This window comes from Equus quagga, chromosome 14 (genome assembly GCF_021613505.1).
Source record: "Equus quagga isolate Etosha38 chromosome 14, UCLA_HA_Equagga_1.0, whole genome shotgun sequence".
NCBI classification, from domain to species: domain Eukaryota; kingdom Metazoa; phylum Chordata; class Mammalia; order Perissodactyla; family Equidae; genus Equus; species Equus quagga.
In genome coordinates this window covers 86,466,100-86,488,847 of record NC_060280.1, presented here as the reverse complement: position 1 = coordinate 86,488,847, position 22,748 = coordinate 86,466,100, and the positions used below count along the sequence as shown (strand labels likewise).

The window sequence follows — 22,748 nt, the reverse complement described above, 5'->3', positions numbered from 1 at the left end:
ATACTAAAATGACTAACTGGAACTTCTTACAAATTAATTTTAGCTCCACTACATTGTTTTTGCCCTCTAAAAAACAATGATTAAATTTACTGAAGATTAAGAAGTTTTACCAACGATAGAATTAAGTTTAACTCCTCACAGCATTCAATACAGAAAAAGACCTGCTTCCCTGAATAGCAATCAAGTGTACAAACAGCTGCTGAAATCTTGTAAGAAGTCCTTTTGTGCACCCTGTTACTGTTATACCTGAGCCCTCTATGGTCTGCTGTCATTCTTACTAGAATTAATTACACCCTCTGTTTCACTATAGGTACAATCCTGTAGGTCACTGGCAAAAGGGAGTTGCAAAAAACATGTTTTAAAAAACATGTTAAGAATGAATGAGAAATTCATTTGGTGACAAAAATTGCAACTATAGAAGGATTAAAAATAAAATTTGCCTGATGAAAAAATACCTGAATTTGCATGCATAGAACAAAGTTGACTCAAAATGTATGATGATTCAATGAAGGAAACTGCAAAGTATATCTGAAAATTGATAGTTAAAATGGATTTTAATACATTCTGAGAAAATGAAAGCCACAGTACTATTTATGAGCATACCATGAATTCGAACAGTTGGTAAAATATATTAATGAAACAACTACAGAAATGTTCATTTCACAAGGAAATGGATGTACCTTTAATGACATACAATCAAACATTATTGAAAACTTACTGCTGGAATACATTCAGCTACAAGTAACAGGAAACACACATGGTCTTCCTGAACTGAGAAAGGTGATTGTTCTCACATGGAAAAACTGGCTCAAGGCAGATGCAGCACAATGCAGCAGAGAATCAAAATTCCCCACCTTTGTTTTTACTGCCCCACTGTAAATGTCAAAGTCAATCAGGAAAACACTCACTACCACTATTAAGAGAATCAGGTGTTTCCTATACAAATTAGACTTCATACAGATATTATCTAGAGAAGAGGGGAGTCAGAAAATACTCCCAACCACAAAAGTCTGAATTAGTTTCCTGATGGACACAAGAGAACTTACAGAAAAACCCTAACTCTAATGGATCTTTCATGTGAAACTTGTGAAGGCATCAGCAGAAAATGAAAATCCTCCATGAAAATCAAAATCAAAAGTTGGTGGTTTTCAAGATACTCTTGACTAGACAGGCAAAGAATCCAGACAACGGGCTCAAAGACAGTTTCCTCAAAGCTCCTATGTAACTGTCCCTCTCCCAGTATGGTGACTCCCAAATGAGTTTAAGGGCTTGTTTGCTTCTGCCTTCAAAACCTCATGCAAGTAAGGTGAATTCCAATCTAGAGACTCAAAGCGGGTGGATTCTTAAAGATGTGCTTCATAATATTACCCTCATTGACATAAAGCAAGAGAGGGGTGATAATGTCCAGCATGACATTTTGTTGCCCTATCACAGGCCTCTACTTAATTCAAAGTCTATTTGCCAAAGTCCACTGAGAAGGAATGACAAAGGGCAAAGGCCCAAATATGAAAATAATAATTCACAGGTAACTATACTCTTTGATAAACTTGCCATACATAAAAATGTATTCCAACACTTGAATAGTGTGGAAAATGGAAACAGGCTCTGAGCCCCACCACCCTATAAAAGGAACTTTCTCTAAGAAATGTACAGTATACACAATGGATAAGTCATATCTAGGAACTGCAATGCAAGGCCAGTAAGAAAATCCAAATAAATACAAACCGTCATTTTTCAAAGGCCCCCAACAGAGAATAATTATAACACTATAAAAAGTGACAGAGAAAATATTATTAACTGATTTAAGGGAAAAGCACTACCTATTAATGTTATTATTGATATTGACATGGAGAATGATCTCACCTCAATATTCATTCTAAAAGTAATTAAAAGAAATCCATGATCCAATGTCGCGCTTTAAGATAGATGCTGGGCAGACACAGTATATTTACAACTTTTATAACAACTCTTTCATGCTGAAAGTTTTCTAGAACATTTGACACAAATTTCCATCGAGCATTCTTACATTACTTACATTTATATTTCACATTGGTGGGAGATTCACATAGAAGGATGTAGGCCAACGAACTCTTCCCATGATGTTTTCATTCAAGAGGTTTTTAAGTCAGTCCTTTCAAGCCTTCAAAAAGGACTGAGATGAAAAGAGTTCCCCACATTGTTTACATTGACATCACTTTCCTCTAGGGTGCATTCTCCAATATCCTAAACAGATTTCACAAGAAAAAAAGGCTTTCCCACTTCCTGGCATTGAAAGGATTTCCATCCAATGTACCTTCTTTCATGTTTTCAAAGTGATCTCAGAGGAATGCTTTCCCACATTCCTTACATTCATAGGGTTTTTCTCCAATATGAATTCTTTCATGTATATGAAGAGAACTGGAAGAATTAAATGATTTAGTGCATTTTTTACATTCATAGTTTTTCTCCAGTGTGAATTCTTTCATGTCTTCGAAGAGAACTGGAAGAAGTGAATGCTTTACTGCATTTTTTACATTCATAGGGTTTCTCCCCAGTATGAGTTCTTTCATGTTTTTGAACATTACTAGAAAACCTGAAGGCTTTACCACATATTTTACATTGTAAGGGTTTCTCTCCAGTATGAATTCTTTCATGTACTGGAAGTGATCTTTGAAAAGTGAAGGCTTTCCCACATACCTTACATTTATATGGTCGATCTCCACTGTGAACCATCATGTGTGATCGAAGACTTGAGGGAGCTGTAAAGACTTTCCCACATTTCTTACATTCATAGGGTTTCTCTCCAGTATGAATTCTTTCATGAATTCGAAGATAACTGGAAGTAGTGAATGCTTTACTGCACTGTTTACATTCATAGGGTTTCTGTCCAGTATGAATTCTTTCATGTTTCTGAAGAGACCTGCAAGAAGTGAATCCTTCACTGCATTTTTTACATTCATAGGGTTTTTCTCCAGTGTGGTTTCTTTCATGTATTCTAAGAGAACAGGAAGAACTAAATGCTTTACTGCATTTTTTACATTCATAAGGTTTCTCTCCAGTATGAATTCTTTCATGTCTTCGAAGAACACTGGGGAAAGTGAAGGCTTTCCCACATGCCTTACATTTATATGGCTTCTCACCAGTATGAGTTCTTTCATGTCTTCGAAGAACACTGGGGAAGGTGAAGGCTTTCCCACATTCCTTACATTTATATGGCTTGTCTCCATCTTTTTTACAGTCATAAGGTTTCTGTTCAGTGTGACATTTCATGTACCTATTAAGCAATGAATGATGCACGAAGACTTTTTCACATGCTCTGCATTCACATGGTTTAGCTCCTGTAGTTTTCTTATTCAGATTGAGATTTGGAATAAGGCTGAAGTTTTCTTCACATTGACTACCCTCCTCACTTTCACAGAGTCTCCTTACCATATGATTTCTGTAAAACATGAGAACAGTATTAATAATTTCTATATTAATGACTTTATGTTTGTTATATTTATTATGATTTAAAGGAAAAGTTTAGGTTTTCCCCCTTGTCTGAATTCTCTGAAATTGAATATGACGAATGCTCTGTAAGAGGACTTCAGCTTTGCTATTATCCGGTGATATTCATATACAGAGTTTATTAATATTAACTCCAAGTGTATTTTGCAAAAACTGAAACTCTACATCACATTTCAAAAAGTATATTTAGTGGAAATTTTCTAAGAACACCTAGATTTGAAGCAAGAGTTATTTGTTCGTTTTTCTTTTTTAAATTTCATAACATATCAGGATTTTGACAGGAGACACTGCTTTCCATTGTGAGTGTGACTCACCTTAGTTTCCCGCCCTGGTTCTCATACCAATCTTCAATGTCATGAACCTTCCATGTTTTTCCTGGAATTCAGAATCAGAAAGTTGATTCCAAAGTAGTACACATGGCAGAAAAATTTTTAGATTTTAAGTTCATGATGAGCTATCATCATTTCTATTTCATTTACTAACATCAGCCCCTTTCTACATTATACATTTTAGAACAGTGTTCATGGGCAAAAACCACTTGTTCTTTCATTGATGCAGTGAAGGAATGTCCTCATTCTTACCGACTGAGGCCAGGTGCCTGAAGGTTTCCCACATCACATCTCTGTAGAGTTTCTTTTGTGAAGGATGCAGTAAAGCCCACTCCTCCAGGCTGAAGTTCACAATCACATCCTCAATGGCCACTGAGTCCTAAAACACCACAAATATGTGTACAGTAGGATACATAAGACTGACAGTACTGGGGATTTATGCTCCATTTCTAGAAACTTATGTGTGATTCTGTGATGTCCAAATAGATATTCTATGTCATGATCATCAAAAACACATTCTTATTCTGTACACTTTTGCTCATCAAATTAACATCATTATGAACACATGGAAATTGTTTACACTTTTACTGTGACATTATATCATATTTCTTTCTAATAGGAGAGTCCAGAGCATCTTGGGAAATGACAGAAATGCTATACGAATGAAACAAATGTTATCATTTTAACACTTATAATTCCTTTTCCAAAAAATTCTTTCATCTTCTTATTACCCACCAGTAACAGCACTCCATGAGGCAGAGGGTCATACCTGCATGAAGTTTCAGTGAATAAAAATATCGAAGGACTAGAAGCTTTTTTGTCTAGTCTCTTCACCAAGCAGGGAGTTCAAGAGGACTGTAGAAATCAAACTTTTAACAAAGCCCTGTACATGCCACCATCCTAAAGTACTCAAGGTCATTACAGGTACTCAGATGCAGCTGGCTGAATGCAAATATTCTTTTTGAAAGCTTTGCTTTTCACTTGTGCAACACAGACTCAGTTCTTCCCTTCTCTCCCTGTATGATTTGATTGGGCTAGAAAATTATTTGAAATGTAGAACTGAGACAAAAGGAAAAAGACATGACAACTTAGACCATAAAATCCCTATAATCATGTGACTCAAATTACTTCCCACCAATTTCAGAACACATAATGAGATAACAATATGTCATAAAAGCTCTTTCCAGTCAACAGCTAACAGTGTACCCTGGGCATTGCTGTCCCTGAGGGACAGGTTAAGAGTTGCAGATTGTATAGGAGTTCACTGACGTCCACAAAGGTTTGATGCTAAATTTGACCATGATTCTAAAATAATGTGAAGGATTTAACAGAGCTTTCCTCCAAAGAATATAAAGTCCCCATTCTCCAACTTCAAAAGGAAGTGTTTCCCAACCAGCCACTCTAGATCATGTTCTGCCAACTTGCAATCCCACATGTAAGAAATTTAGAAGCTGCGATTCTTGACCTCACAAGAAATAAATCAACTAAGGTGAAATGAAAACTCTTCTTAGATCTATGAGAGCCTTGAGGTCACAGAGCAAACTGGTCTCCCAAATTGGGAAAGAGAAAAGAAAGATAGCATTTTGAAATATGTCCTAAATATTCTGGTCTTAAGAAGGCCTGTACTAAACAAAAATATCTATTTCCCCAGATTCTAAAGCAAAGAGAAAAAGAACAAAAAATGAAGAACACCATATCCATGAAGCCTAAGAAAACCCTCTATCACAGAAGGTGTAAAATACACATAATGGGAATACCTAAAGGAAAAGAACAACAGAAAGAATCAGAAGAACAAGTGAACTATTAATCACCAAAATAGCATAAAAAGTGACCTCAAGGCTCTCATAGATCTAAGAAGAGTTTTCATTTCACCTTAGTTGATTTATTTCTTGTGAGGTCAAGAATCGCAGCTTCTAAATTTCTTACATGTGGGATTGCAAGTTGGCAGAACATGATCTAGATGATAGACTGCAAAGTGTACATCCAGGAAGCTCAGAGAATGCTAAACATGATCAACTACCAAAGTGCACCCCCAGGGATATCATCTTAAATTACAGAAAAATCAAAGACAGAATATATTTAGAAATGCTGAAGAAGAAACACATGTTACCTATAAAGAAACAAAGATTTGAATTAAATTGGACTTCTTTTCAAAATCCATGCAAGCAAGAACAAACTGAAATATTTAGAGTTTTGAAATTAAAAAAAACACTGTCATAGACTTTTCTGTCAAACAAAATTGTCCTTCAAAAATAAAGGAGAAATAAGCACGTTCTGAGACAAAAATTAAGGACATTTGTGATGAGTACACCTACTTTGAATGAAATGTTCAAAAACGTATTAGAAATCATGTAAATGATAAAGGTAGAGGAATAGAAAAAGAAAAAATGAAGGTAAAACATCTTTCATATTTCTCACAATCTAACAGGTAACACTTTTGTGTAAAATAATATTAGCAACAATGTATTTGGTAATGAGAGCCTTATGAACAAGTGAAGTAAATGACAGCAATGTGACAAAGGACAGGGAAGGGGAAATCAGTGATAATGTGTTAAGAGGTACTTGCATAACAGTGAGGTGGCACACTGTTACCTGACAGAGGAGGTGTGTTAGTTGTAAATGTATGATAAAAACTCATGGCCAACCACTAAAAAATGTTTTTAAAAACTATGTAGCTGATAATGCTAAAAATAATCAGAATAAATTCTGAATTTCAGCCAGAGAAACTGGAAGAAAGGTGAAAGAGAAAAAGAAACAAGGGTAAAAATGAAAAAGTGAAAGGTTTGGTAAATATTAATCCAGCTATACCAATAATCACTTTAATCATCAATGGTCTCAATATGACTGAAAGACACAGTAATATCAGTTTGAAAAAACACAATTATATTTTATCTACAAGAAGCCCAGTTTAAGGATAAAGACACACATAAATGAAGGGTAAAAGGATGGAGAAGTATATACCATGGCAACACTAATCAGAAGAAAGCCACCATGGCTATATGAACTAGAGACAATGCAGATATCAAACCAAGGAAAATTCAGACAGATAGAGGCACTGGATACAGCTAAAGGGTTCCACTGTCCAAGAAGGCATAGCAATCCTTCATGTATACCTGTAGAAAGAGGGGCAAATTAAGTGAGGCACGAATTGATAGAATGCAAGGAAAGATAGATGAATCTTGTACTATAGCTGTAGAATTCAACACCCTGTTACCATGAATTATAAGTTCTAGTAGGCAGTCAATGAGGAAGGACAGAGGTGAAATGAACATCACTGTGAAACAACTGGATTTCACTGTAATCTATGGAATACTTCATACAACAGCAGAATATACATTCTTCTCAAGTTCACATGGAACATTCACCAGGACAAACCACTTCTGGGACATAACTTTGAAAGAACAGAAATCATACAAAGTGTGCCCTCACATCATGTAGAAGTCAATAAGAGCAAGATATTTGGAAAATCCCAAAATATGTGGAGATTCTATGACACATTTCTAAATAATACAAAAGATCATAAAAGAAGTCTCAAGAGAAGTAAAAGTTATTTTGAACTAAATGAAATAAAAACAGAACATAAAAAATGTTCTTAGATGCAGCAAAAACAGTGACTACAGGGAAATTTATGTGATTGGATAAATACACTGGAAAAATCAAAGATCCATAATCAATAATGTAAGCATCTACTTTAAGAAACAATAAAAAGAAGAAGTTAAACACAAAGTAAGCATAATAAGTGAAAGAAAATTAGAAAAATCAATGTCATTGCAAAGGCCAATGGATAAAATTTTTAAAAAGCTGGGTTTTTCACAAGACCAATAAAACTGATAAACTTCTAGTGAAGAGAACAAAATGAGGAAGACAGAAATTACTAATATCAGAAAGAAAGGAGAAGGAAATGAAAACAAAAAAGGACTTGGCAAAATACATCCACCTATAATAAACCAGTAATAGAGAGGAACTTCCACTTGTTAAGAAAATATCTTTATGACTCCTACAGCCAAATTTATAACATTTGTTCCATATGGCATCACTGTCTCTGTGTAACATCTGACAGAATTCACTACAATAAAAATAACTCCTAGGAATTAATAGGAGAGTATAGCAAGGTGGAAGTATCAATGAGTCAACAGGTTCCCATGTAGACACACACAAATATAGTCAAGTGATCTCTGATAAATAAGGAAGGCAATTAAATTGAGAAGGTCTTTTAAACAAGGAGTGTTAGAAATAATAAATACCCACATGGAGACACACAATAACAGAAAACAAATATAGACACAGGTCTCACAGCTTTCAAAAAATTAAGCCGAAATACATCACAGATCTATGCCAAAGGAATAAATTCCTAGAAATTAACATAGGAGAAAATCTAGATGACCACTGGTTGGCAGATGAATTTTTACATACAAAAGGAAAAAAAAGCAAGGTCCACAAAAGAAAAAACCAAAAATTTTACTTCATGAAAATGAAAAACCCCTGCTCTGAGAAAGACACTGTTGAGAGAACAAAAACAATTTACAGAGTAAGAGAAAATCTTTGTAAAACACTTGTTTGATATATGTGGTACCAGAAATATCCAAAGTACCCTTAAAACTACAGTCAGAAGACAACTCAATTTAAAAATAGGCAGAAGATTTGAACAGACAGCTCAATTAAGAAAGAACACATAAAGATGAGAAGTAAGCAATAAGAAAGCATGTTCCACATCAAATATCATTGGGAAATCTCAAATACAACAAAAAGTTATCATTAAAAACTTATTACATGGGTAACATTCAAAACACTCAGAACACCAAATCTTGATGAATAAGCAAAGCTACAGGTAATCCTCAATCATTGCTGGTGGAAATGGTATTTTGTACACCTACAACGGAAGACAGGAACTTTCTTTACACTGTTACTACATAGTGTGAGACCCAGCAATCACACTTCTTGGTATTTTCCCCAATGAATTAAAACCTTATGTTCACAGAAAACTACACATGAATGTTTATCAGCACTTTATTCCTAATTGGCAAGAGTGAGAGTTTGAGTTTTAAGAGAGTGATGTCAGCAGCATGGTGGAGTGAGCTTTCCCGGTAATCTCTCCCCTCCAGCATACAATGAAAAAGACATTCATACTTCAAGAGAGGACATCCAAACACAACACAAAAGATGTCTGAGACCTATGCAGCAACATGATGGAGAGCAGCAAAGCTGGAGCCACCCTCAGAGAACGAGGAACAGGGTAAGAGAAAACATCGCTCTCTCCCTGAAAGACTGGGATCTAGGACCATGGGTGGCCTCTGAGAGGTAAGGAATAGGGTAGGGGGCGTTCGTGCGTGGTAACATCAAAGATCTCTGAGGACCCTCACAGCCTAGGGGAAAGCCCCTACAGAGGTGAAAGCTAATGCAGGGGTGACCTCATCAACCCAACACCCCAGGAGATAGTAAGAGCAGAGCAAGAAAATTCCAAGAGAATGCAGAAGAAAGCACCCCTCCCCAACCCATCCAGTGCCAGCTCCAGTGCCTGGGATCTGGGCAGAATGCAGAGGGCTCAGAACACATGACTCGACCTCCACCTAGTGGCAATAGGTGGTAAGTGTGACCAAATAATGCTACGATGTGCAAAAAGAGCCACAGCCTATAGCAGTATAAAAAATTATATTAAATCCCCAGACAGAAGAGAAAATGAGCATCCAGAAATCAGTCCTGAGGACACAGGACTATGTAATCTAAATGACAGAGAATTCAAAGAAGCCATCATCAAAAATCTCAACAAGTTAAAAGAAAACACAGAGAAACAATCTGGCGAGTTCAGGAGCTACTTCACAAAAGAGATTCAAAGTATAAAGGAGAACCAATAAGAAATATTAGAGATGAAAGACACAAGGGAAGAGATAAAGCAAAATATGGATTCCCTGAACGCTCAAGCAGACATCATAGAGGAGCGGATCAGCATAATCAAGTATATAGACAGGTTGAAATGCTACACACACAGGAGGAGAGAGAATCAAGACCAAAAAGAAATGAAAAAAGTTTCTGAGAAATATTCGACTCACTTAGGAAACGCAACATAAGTATTATAGGTATGCAAGAGGGGAAAGTGAAGGAGAATGGAGCAGAAAGCTTGTTCAAAGAAATAATAACAGAAAAATTCCCAAACCTAGGGAAAGACATGGAAATCCATGTGGAATAGGCTCCCAGATCTCCTAAATACGTCAATGTAAGAAGACCCACTGTAAGGCATATGGTAGGGAAACTGGCAAAAGTGAATGACAATAAAAAATACTAAGGGCAGCAAGGCAAAAGGAAATAACCTAAAAGGAACTCCCATCAGGATTTCAGTGGATTTCTATGCAAAAACCTTACCGGCTAGGAAAAACTGGAACGACATATTCAAATCTTTGAAGGACAAACTCTTTCAGTCAAGAATACTCTATCCAGCAAAAATATTCTTCAGATATGATGGAAAAGTAAAAACTCTCCCAGATGAAGAGAAGCTAAGGGAGTTTGTAGCCAGGAGATGCCCCCTACAAGAAATCCTCAAGAAGGCCCTCATACCTGAAAAAAGAAAAAAGAGCTAGAGTTTTAAGCAAGATGTCCTTCAAGAGTCAAACAGACAAAAACAAATAGTGGCACATCCAAACAATGAAATACTGTTCAGTGATAAACAGAAATGAGGCATCAAGCCATGAAAACACATGGAAGAACCATAAAAGTATATTACTAAAGGAAAGAAGCAAATGTGACAAGGCTATGTAGTATACAATTCTATGTATATGACATTTTGGAAGACAAAAGTATGAGCCACTAAAGAGATCTTTGGTCGTGAAAGATTTGTGGGATGGAGGGAGGGATGAATCAATAGGTGAAACACAGGATTTTTAGGGAAATGAAACTATACTATATGATACAGAAATGATGGATCCATGTTATTATACATTTGCCAAAACACATATGTTGTATAACACAAACAGTCAATGCTAACGTGCACTGTGCACTGTAATGCATCAATATGGGTTTGGAAATTGTAAAAAATGCACCACATTAGAACAAAGTGTGAAAAAGAGTGCAAAATGTGTGGATGCAGACAGAAGGGTTATATGGAAACTCTGTAATTTCTGATCGATTTTTCTGTAAACCAAAAACTGCTCTAAAAAAAAGTGAAGTCTTTAAAATAAAAGATGAAGACAGACTCATTACAATTCACCCCTGATGAGTGAAACAGGACATCTCTCAACTGATCTCAATAAGCCAGTCTGGTGCTCTATGAGCCTGAGACCCATAAGGGAGGTGAAACTTCCATGGAATGCCTTGTTGGAGAGAATGGCACTGTATCCTCTGAAAAGTGCCATGGTCACTATCAATAGTGTCAGAACTGCAAGATGCAAAACGAGCATCCTGTTGAGTCCTTGTATTGTAGACCTAGTAATGTACAGACAATTGTTACCTTAATTTCTATCTTGGGTATCTCTGAGTCAAGAGATTCCTAGAGTTTCTTTACCACAAGGAGCATTTCTCAGAAAATCATCCAAGAGTTTGTGAATATATGCAGATGAGCCCAGTTTGGAGCCAGTAATAAGATGACTGTGTGATGTTTGGTTAGCGATGGTGACACGTGTTTCATTGTTCATCAGGAACATCCCAATTAAGGGATGAAGACCGGTAACCCTTCACAGAGCTCCATCATGTACGAATGTGTATTGTTCTTAAAGTGTGTGCACTCCCCAGTGCTGTGCATTCAGTTAACGGCAAGGAACTACCCAGGGAACCAAAGTGTCTGGGAAGGGGTGACCTCTTCCATCAACCCAGCATTGTTCAATGAACTGAAGAAAGGCCATGCCCCTCAGCAAGTGGCATAAGCTGCAGGGCCAAGCTTAGCCTCCATTGGGTGGCTGAACTGGTTGGAGGTGGTTTCCAGGGCCAAAGTGAAAACAGGTACCTTGGTAGAGGGTCACATGCTCAGTGCTTGTTACAGCCTCTATCTGCAAGAGAGCTCATACATTGTGATGAGAGCAGCTCTAAGGGCATGTAGTGTGGGGCCTAGGGCAGATTGTTGCATCAGAAGCCTACAGATAACTTACAGCCCTCCTCCATAGAGACTAAAATCATGTCATCAAAGTTAGAGGCCTCCTCCACAACAACTGGTTGCTTTATTGAGTCTAAGGTACACAGCTTAACTAGGTGTTGAACCAACTCATTTGTTGTGGCTAACTCAGATCGAGGGTGTTGTCCACTATAACCCAGAGGGTCAGAATCTGTGTTAAAGCAGACACAGAGGCACCAGAAGTAGAGTTACTTAGGGGTCTTGGTGAGCCCTCTGTAACCTCACTACCTACTGGCTGCATTTTCGATTTCCTTCTTTCCCTCTGAAATAAGTAGTCGTTAACCAGTGACGATCTGGTAGCCTCAGCTCATTCATAGGTTATAATCTTCTCAAATCCCCACACTCCCCCTAATTTCAAGATGACCCCAACCTCAGCTGCATCTTCAGTCTAAACACACAGACACTTTCCACTTAAGACATGTCCCAGGGCCACATTAAGGAGGGTCCCATTCCCAGACTCCTGCTCCCAAAGGAATGAAACTGCCAACTTTGAGAACTCTGTACATAGAGTCCAGGCTTGCTATGGTTAACAATGCAAAACAGGGCAGCACAGGCACAGGAGGAGCTGCCCAGCAAGCAGAGCTCACAGTACAGGAGACCCCAGGCTTTCCCATCACCCTGTCCAGATAAGAAAGCCAAGGGGAAAAGGGAGGGTGAGGCTTAAGTGTTCAGTACTCAAATATCAAATATGTGGACCCAGGCTACTCATTATAAAAACATATACAGGGGCTAGCCCAGTGGTGAACTGGTTAAGTTCTGGTGCTCTGCCTTGTGGGACTAGTGTTTATAGGTTCAGATCCAGCCACAGATGTATGCAATTCTCAACCCATGCTATGTTGGGCATCTCACATACAAAATAGAAGAAGACTGCCACAGATGTAAGCTCAAGACTAATCTTCCTCACACACACACAAAAAGGACACAAGTAAGAAAAATAGGAATTTTCACTAGCTTATTTTTACATAAAGAAACAGTAACAGAATAGTGAAGTAGCAATCAAAATTGGTGATTTGAGGGAGGCTGGAGCACAAGCAGTGGTCTGAGTCAGGATGTGAAGGCAGAGAGTCTCCTTAAGGTATTTTCCTCTCCTAGGAATTTTTTTTAACCATTCCATGTACTATTTATTTAAAATAAGACAAATTTATATACCCATATTTCCCTATCCTTGATCAACATTTTTAATTAAATTTTGCATTATTACCTAACTTCATTTAAACTGTTCTACATAGGGAACCACTCTGGGATTTAGTCATTTAAACACTAGTGGATATAAAACTGTAAACCATAAAAAATTCATAAATCCTTTCTGACTAAAAGGACAAGGGGCATTACACCTTGTCCCTCCACGATACTTCACACTAGGGATATTTTCAAGAATGGGTAGCATATTATAATGCATTAGGGGTTTTGCAATTAGTCCTGAAATATATAGGAATTTGAGACATTTACACAAACTGCAGTGTTTTCTTCCTATCAATTAAAATAGAAACTCAATAGTTTTCCCTCATATCCATGAAAATAGGAAGTCATTTGCCTTAGAAATAGTATAGACAGTAAAATGTCAAGGATCTCTAGAGACATGGACATACAAACAGGGACCTAACAATGGAAATGCACTGAGGGGTTAAATACACCCATCTCACATCTTGAGGTTCTCTTGTCTAAATGGAACAAAAAATCTACTTGGTTCCACAATATTCCTACCTTACATCATCTCTATCAACTGAAAGTTTCCAGGCCCAAGTGCCAGTTGAAACTAGAATCAAAGGGCTTTAATCTTCAATTGATAAAGGAATCCAAGAGAATGAAACACAAATATTAGAATCAAAATGGATAAGCAGCTTGCTTCTCATCAGTTTAACAAAAAAATTCACATTCAGAAAGTTGAACATGTTCCCAAATTTGGAGTCTCCAGACTCCCTGGTGAAGGAGGGGAGAGACACTTTGCACAGCCACAGGAGTGAACTCTGGGGGCTCCACACACCCTCCCCTCTCCTGTAAGCATGGACGTGCTCCCTCCCCCAGGCTTCCATTCTCACAAGTGAGGAACCTCAGGCTAATTCAGTTTGAAGTTCTGACTCAAATGAACTCCCAAATTGACAAATCCCTTGTCCACAGGACAGAACACCTGATCTTCACAGACTTCTCAATGTCCACAAATCATGCTCTGAATCATCTACACTGTGGATGCAAAACTCAAATATAATGTCTAAAAACGTCCAGGCCTAGGAGAGATGTCACAGCATGAAAGAGTGAGCTGTTCCTTTTATCTCTCCCCCTTTGAATTACAAATAAATGGACAGTCATTGACCAAGAAAGCATACCCACACAGCACAACAGGACACCTGAGAGGACCATGCAGCTATACATCTGAAGGTGGATGGACTGTCCCCCCAGGAATTGGTGGAGACAGGTGGGTGGAACCCTCTCTTCCCCAGCAGCCTTGTGTCCACATGTAAACACATTACTGGCTGGCATGAGCACCCATAGTACAGCTGCTGCCCCAGAAGTGAGAGTGCACCTCAGTGCGACTGTGGGAAGTGGCAGCAGCAGCCCAGGGCTTGCAAGCAAATGCTTTCCCAGTTGGTGGGAGAGCCCAACCTGCCACAGTGGTCCCAATGAGTGGTCCAGGCTCAGACCCCACAATGAAGCCCCAGCAAAAAAGCACAGCAGCTGGCATGACTGTAAGAAGAGCCAGCGGCAGATATATGTGCATGGAAAAGCTTCCCTGGCTGGTGCAGGCACCCACAGTACCACTGCAGCCCCACAAGTGGGAATACACATTGGGCCAGGGGAAGCTCTGAGGCCATATGTCAAGGCTTTCCTGGCTGTTGGGACCATTCACTGTACCCACACAACATCCAGCAGAGAGACTAGGATCAGAAACACAGCTCCTGCCTCCCACCAGTGGTTGCAGGTGGAATCTGTGACCTCATACTAGTACAAATGCCCCAGCAAAAGATTAATTCATCAAACACCATGAGAAACTACAGCAGCAATTCAGAACTGAAGCAGAATGAAAAATCGCCAGAAACCAACCCTGAAGTCACAGAAATTTACAATCTAAATGACAGAGAATTCAAAATAGATGTCAAAAAGAAACTCAATGAGTTACAAGAAAACTCAGAAAGACAGTTCCATGAGCTCAGGAACAAAATTACTGAAAAGGAATACTTCACTGAGACTGAAATAAACAAAACACAAGAAGAAATTCTGGATATGAGGAACACAATTAATGAGATAAAAAATAATCTAAGATCCTTCAAAAATAGAACTGACAACATGGAGGAAAGAATTAGTGAGTTAGAGTATAGAAATACAGAAATGCTTCAGGTGGAACAGGAGAGAGAACTAAGATTTTAGAAAACTGAAGGAATTCTTTGAGAAATATCCAACTCAATTGGGAAAGCAACATAAGGATTATAGACATTCCAGAGGGAGAACTGAGGGAGAAAGGAGCAGAGAGCTTGTTCAAACAAATAATAACTGAAAACTTCCCAAACCTGTGGAAAGCACAGGACTTACAAACTCATGAAGACAACAGAACTCCTAATTACATCAATGCCAAAAGACCTTCTCCAAGGCCCATAAAGTAAAACTGGCAAAAGTCAACAAAGAAGGAATACTAAGGGCAGCAAGGCAGAAGAAAATAACCTACAAAGGAACTCTTACCAGGCTTTCACTGGATTTTTCAGCAGAAACCTTACATGCTAGGAGAGAATGTAATGATATATTCAAAATGTTGAAGGACAAAGACTCTCAGCCAAGAATACTCTATCCAGTGAAACTATCCTTCAGATATGAGGGAGAAATAAAAGCTCTTCTAGATAAAGGAATCTGACGAAGTTTATCACTACTAGACCTCCCCTACAAGAAATGATTCAGGAAGCCCTCATACCTGAAAAAAAAGTCAAAGGTCCACAAAGCTTTGAGCAAGGAGATAAAGAGACAACATAAGAAAATTGCAGGTGTCTTTCAGGACAGTGTAGCAAATAATTATAACGTAAAAGATATACAGAATGAAACCATCAAAAGTAACTATAAACACTTCAACTTAGTTACAAACTCCTAACACAAAACAATAATTTGTGACAACAATATGTCAGAGAGAAAGAGGAAAGGGATGGAACCTGCTTAGGCTAAGGAGATAAAAGGCTAGGAGAAAATGGACTACCTATGAGATCTTTACACAAACCTCACAGTAACCACTAAACAAAAAATCAGAGCAAAGCCACAATTCATAAAAAAATAGAAAACCTCCACAGAAAACCAGCAAAATGAAATGGCAGTCGGAATTACAAAGGAAGATAAACAATGGAAATATAGAATAACCAGAAAACAGATAAAATGGCAGTATTAAGCCCTCATGTATCAGTAATCATCTAAATAAATGGACTGAACTCTCAAATCAAAAGACATACTAGTTGGATGGATTAGAAAACAAGATGCAACAATATGCTCCCTCCAGGAAGTACATGTTAGCTTTAAGACCAAGGCAGGCTCAGTGTGAAGGGATGGAAGACGATACTCCAAACAAATGGCAAACAAAAGAAAGAAGGTGTTGCCATATCCTTCTCAGAAAAGCAGACTTCAAGATAAAAATGACAAAGAGGGGGCCAGCCCCACAGCCAAGTGGTCAAGTTTGCACGCTCTGCTTCAAGCAGCCTGGGGTATCACCAGTTCGGATCCTGGGCACAGACATGGCAGTGCTCATCAGGCCATGCTGAGGCAGCATCCCAAACAGCATAACCAGAAGGACCTACAACTAGAATATACAACTATGTACCTGGGGGCTTTTGGGAGAAGAAGAAGAAAACAGGCTGATTGTCTCAGGTGGCAATCTTGAAAAAAAGAAAAGACAATGAGAGACAAAGAGTAGCAGTATATAATGATAAAAAGGACTTTTGACCAAGAGGACCTAACACTTACAAATATACATGCACCTAACATGGTATACCAAAGTATATAAAACAACTATTAACAGACCTAACGGGAGAAATTAACAGCCACACAATACTAGTAAGGGACCTCAACACCCAACATACATCAATGGCTAGATCATCCAGACAGAAAGTCAACGTGGAAACCGTAGATTTAAATCAAACACTTGATCAGCTAGACTTAATCTATAGAGAGCATTCCATCGAAAAACAGCAGAATACACATTCTTCTCATGTGCACATGGAATATACCCAAAGATAGACCATATGCTGGGAAACAAGGCAAGCCTCAATAAATTTAAGACGATTAAAATTATATCAAGCATCTTTTCCAACCACAATGCTATGAAACAAGAAATCAACTACAAGAAAAAAGCTGGGGAAGTCACAAATATGTGGAGACTAAACACCATGAACTATTGGATGAATGAAGACATCAAATGAGAAATTAAAAAATACCCGGAGCCAAATGAAAATGAAAATACAACATACCAACTCTTGTGGGATGCAGCAAAAGTGGTTATAAGAGGGAAATTCATAGCAATACAGGAAGACCTCAACAGAAAAGAGAAACCTCAAATAAGTAATCAAAACTACACCTAACAGAACTAGAACAAGAAGAACAAAGCCCAGAGTCAGCACAAGGAGGGAGATAATAAAAATTAGAGCAGAAATAAATGAAACAGAGACTAAATAGCAGTTGAAAATATCAACAAAACCAGGAGTTGATTCTTTCAGAAGATAAGCAAAATTGACAAACTCGTAGCCAAAATTAGTAAGAAAAAAAGAGAGAACCCTCAAATCAATAAAATTAGAAATGAAAGAGGAGAAATTACAAAGGATATCAGAGAACTACAAAGGACTATAAGAGAATACTATGAAAAACTATATGCCCACAAACTGGATAACCTAGAATAAATGGATAAATTCTTAGACTCACACAACCTCCCAAACTGAATCAAGAAGAAATAGAGAATCTGAATAGACCAATCACAAGTAAAGAGATTAAAATGGTAATCAAAAACCTCCCAAAAGACCAAAGTCCAGGAACAGATGGTCTCTCTAGAGATTTCTACCAAACAATCAAAGAAGATTTAACACCTATCCTTCTCAAACTATTCCGAAAAACTGAAGAATATGGAATCCTTCCTAACTCATTCTGTGAGGCCAATATTACCCAGATACCAAAACCAGGCAAGGACAGCACAAAGGAGAATGATAGGCCAATATCACTAACAAACATAGATACAAAAATGCTCAAGCAAACAAAATACAGCATTACATTAAAAGGAACATGCACCATGATCAAGTGGGATCATATGAGGGACACAGGGATGGCTCAACATCTGCAAGTCTATCAATGTGATATGCTGCATTAACAAAATTAGGAACAAAAATCACATGATCATCTCAATAGACAGAGAAAGCACGACAAGATCCAACATCCATTTATGATAGAAATTCTCAATAAAATGGATATAGAAGAAAAGTACTGCAACATAATAAAGGCCACATATGACAAACACACAGCCAACATCATACTTCGGGAAAAACTAAAAGCAATCCCTCTAAGAAAAGGAAGAAGACAAGGGCGCCCACTCTCACGACTCCTATTCAACATAATACTGGAGGTTTTGGCCAGAGCAATTAGGCAAGAAAAATATATCAAAGGAATCCAAATTGGAAAAGAAGAAATGAAACTCCTGCTGTTTGCGGGTGACATGATTCTATCTATAGAAAACCCTAAAGTATCCATGAAGAAACTAGCAGAAATAATCAACAACTACAGAAAAGTTGCAGGGAACAAAATCAATTTACAAAAATCAGTAGCATTTCTACACATTAATAATGAACTGGCAGAAAGAGAACTCGAGGACACAATCTCATTTACAATCCCAACAAAAAGAATAAAATACCTAGGAATAAATTTAACCAAAGAGTTGAAAGACCTATACACTGAAAACTTTAAGATATTATTGAAAGAAATCCAAAAAGATATAAAGAAATTCCATACTCACACATTGGAGGAATAAACATAGTTTAAAAGTCCATATTACCGAAAGCAATCCCAATCAGAATCTCAATAACATTCTTCACAGAAATAGAACAAAGAATCCTAAAATTTATGTGGAACAACAAAAGACCTCGAATAGCCATAAGCAATCCTGAGAAAAAAAGAACAAAGGTGGAGGTGTCACGACCATAGACTTCAAAATATACTACAAAGCTATAGTAATCAACACAGCATGGTACTGGCACAAAAACAGACACACAGATCAACGGAACAGAACTGAGAGGCCAGAAATAAACCCACACATCTATGGACAGCTAATTTTTGACAAAGGAGCCAAGAAAATACAATGGAGAAAGGAAAGTCTTCAATAAATGGCGCTGGGAAAACTGGACAGCTACATGCAAAAGAATGACAGTAGATCATTACCCTGCAACATACACAAAAATTAATTTAAAATGGATTAAAGACTTGAAGCTAGGACCTGAAACTGTAAGACTCCTAGAAGAAAATACAGGCAGTACCCTCTTTGACATGGGTCTTAGCAGCATCTTTTGGAATACTACTCAGGCAAAGAAAACAAAAGAAAAAATTAGCAAATGGGACTAAGTCAGACTAAAAAGTTTCTGCAAGACAAAGGAAACCAAGAACAAAATGAAAAGAAAACCCACAAACTGGAGAAATATTTGTAAATCATATATCTGAAAAGTGGTTAATCTCCAAAATATAAAAAGAACTCACACAACTCAACAACAAAACACCCAAATAACCTGATCAAAAAGTGGGCAGAGGACATGAACAGACAGTTTTCCAAAGAAGATTTACAGATGGCCAACAGACCCATGAAAAGATGTTTAATGTTACTAATTACTAGGGAAATGCCAATCAAGACTACATTGTGACATCACCTTACATCTGTCAGAATGGCTACAATTACCAAGACAAAAAAATAACAAATTTTGGAGAATATGTGGAGAAAAGGGAACCCTCATACACTGCTGGTGGGAAAGCAAACTGGTGCAGCCACTATGGAAAACAGCATGTAGATTGCTCAAAAAGTTAAAAAGAGAAATACCGTAGGATCCAGCTGTCCCACTACTGGGTATTTATGCAAAGAGCTTGAAATCAACAATCCAAAGATTCTTATGCACCCCTATGTCCACTGCAGCACTATTCACAATAGCTGAGACATGGAAGCAACCCAAGCGTCCTGCTACAAATGAATGTATAAAGAAGATGTGGCATATATATACAATGGAATACTACTCAGCCATAAAAAAAGACAAAACTGTCCCACTTGAAACAATGTGGATGGGCCCTCAGCGTATGATGTTACACTAAAAAAAGACAGAGAAGGACAAATACTGTGTGATTTCACTCATATCTAGAAGATAGACAAACACATGGGTAAAGAGAACACATTAGTGGTTACCAGAGGGGAAGGTGGTGAGTGGTGGGTGAAAGGGGAAAAGGGACACATATGTATAGTGATGGATAAAACTTAGACTACTGGGCCAGCCCCGTGGCCAAGTGGTTGGGTTCGCGCACTCCGCTTCAGCAGCCCAGGGCTTCACCCGATCGGATCCTGGGTGCAGACATGGCACCCCTCATCAGGCCATGCTGAGGCGGTGTCCCACATGCCACAACTAGAAGGACCCACAACTAAAAAGTATACAGCTATGTACTGGGGGAATTTGGGGAGAAAATACGGAAAAAACAAAAAAAGAATTAAAAGAATAGTTATCAAAAAAAAATCTAGACTACTGGTGGTTAGCACAATGCAGTCTATACAGGAACTGATAATAATATACATCGGAAATTACAGAATGTCATAAACCTTTATGATTTCAAGAAAATAATTGGAAAAAAAAAGGTCCAGCCCTAAGCCAACCAGAAACTCAGAAAGGCCGTCACTCCCCACCCCATGAGCACATGCACCCCCAGCTTTCCAGGGCTCTGCAGCTCCTCTCAGGATAAAGGCTCCTTCCATGGGGGTGTGAGCAGTAGGACACCTGCAGGGGGAGGCTCCCCAGGAAGGACAGCTGGGCCTTCAAGGCCTTCCCTCTGCAGGCTCAAGGGGGCCTTAGCTTAGACTCACTGCCCTCAGGCTCTGCTCCCACTGGAGATGCTCTGGAACACCACTGTTCTTTAAATGATACAAACCAGTGCTTGAACAATCAGCAAACAGCAAAATCTCTCAAACCCATTGTTTACATGGAAGGAGGGAAGAAAACTGTAATGTACATTTACTAGTTCAACCAGAAAACCCCAAATATTTGTTCCTTTCAGGAAAAAAGATGTCAGTTTTAATTATTATTTCTATGGCAAGGCTGTTTTGTAAAAATCAGTCAGACTTGAACATTTGTGGCGCCCATGTCTATGCCCCGAAACTTCATTTTAAAACACCAAAAAGTAAAGGACAACCTCAGAAACTGCATACGCTCAGGGGAGGAAAGACAGAAACCAGAATTCTCAACAAACGGAAATGAAAATTTTACTTCTTCTGAAATTTACCTCTTTCTTGCCAGTTTGGAAATATTTTATACTGTCTCTCAAGCTCAATTAAACACATTTTTACCCATATTGAAAAACAAAGACGAGTAAATAAATCTTTTCAAGATGACAAACCTCAGGAAGGGCAGTGCGACAGATCAGCCAGAAAAGTTCAAAACCGAACCTGCACCCAGAGGACTTCCCATAGGATGTCTGTGCCCAGAAAGATCCTGGGGGAGACGCACGAGGATTTCATAGAACGTAGTTCCAGGTGGTTATAGGCTGCTTTTCACTCATGGAAAATATCCAGAAATATCTTCTTCAAAAAAGAACTAGCCATGCCTCTGGCGGAAAGGGATAAACAATTAAAATACTGCGTCTGTTTGAAATGCTCTATGAAGGACAAATACTTGCTACTGATCCGGTGACCTGGAGAGACGAAACTGGCTTTGGGAATGCGGGGAGAGGTGGAAAATTTAGGGATTTGCTGCCAGCCCTAGGAAGAGCTGGGCTGGGGGACAGGATCGTGGATTTGAGACCCTGCTCCTGAAACATATGGAAAACTGAGGGAAAACAGGTGTGCCACCTGGGGAGAAAGGAGGCCCTGGGGACCCCACAGACCGCAGCCCCTCCGCGCACTGACCCCGCAGACCGAGGCCCGACTGTCCTGCGGACCCTCCCGCGGGCCCCGCACCGTCTGGGACACACGGGGCTGTGGGCGCACAGCGGCCCAGAGACGCTCCGGCCCAAGTCCCCGCGCGGAGGGACCACAGGACGCCCGGGGCCCGGCTGCAGGCCCCGCCCCCACGCTGCGGCCGGAGGGGCCTGAGGGCCGAGCGGCGCCACCGCGGACTCGGGGCCGCAGACCCCGGAGGGGACCGCGGGAGGCCGGGCCCGCCCCGCCGCTTCCCACCAGCCCCTCCTCCCGTGTCCTCCCCCCCCAGGCCCGCACACTCACCATTCCTAGGGCTCCTGGGTCCCCCGAGTCCTTCCTAGGACCCCCCACGGCCACTGCAGGTCACAAAGCGACAGAGACTACGGCAGAGGCACCACTAACGCCTGAGGCAGGCGACATGCCAACCAATCGAGGCTGGAACAAATGGAGACGTCCACATCGGAACGTTGCGTGGCCCCACCCAGAGCCCAGCGAAGCCTCTGATTGGACAGTTCCCAATGCCACACCCCCTCACCGCTGAGTGACATCACAGTCCGAGGACGCTTGGCTCAAGGAAATCACCTTCCGCTGGTGGTCCGCGCTCTTCCCGCTCTGGGTCATTTTTTTTTTTTAAGATTTTATATTTTTCCTTTTTCTCCCCAAAGCCACCCCCTCCCCCCCACTGGTCCATTTTTAGCTGTGGGTCCTTCTAGTTGTGGCATGTGGGATGCTGCCTCAG

At 39.3% G+C, this 22,748-nt stretch overlaps 1 pseudogene; it reads right to left on the bottom strand.

Annotated features, from left to right (window-relative positions):
• Positions 1-577: 577 nt before the first annotated feature.
• On the bottom strand, positions 578-22,466 carry LOC124252050 (zinc finger protein 709-like; annotated as a pseudogene).
• Positions 22,467-22,748: the final 282 nt, after the last annotated feature.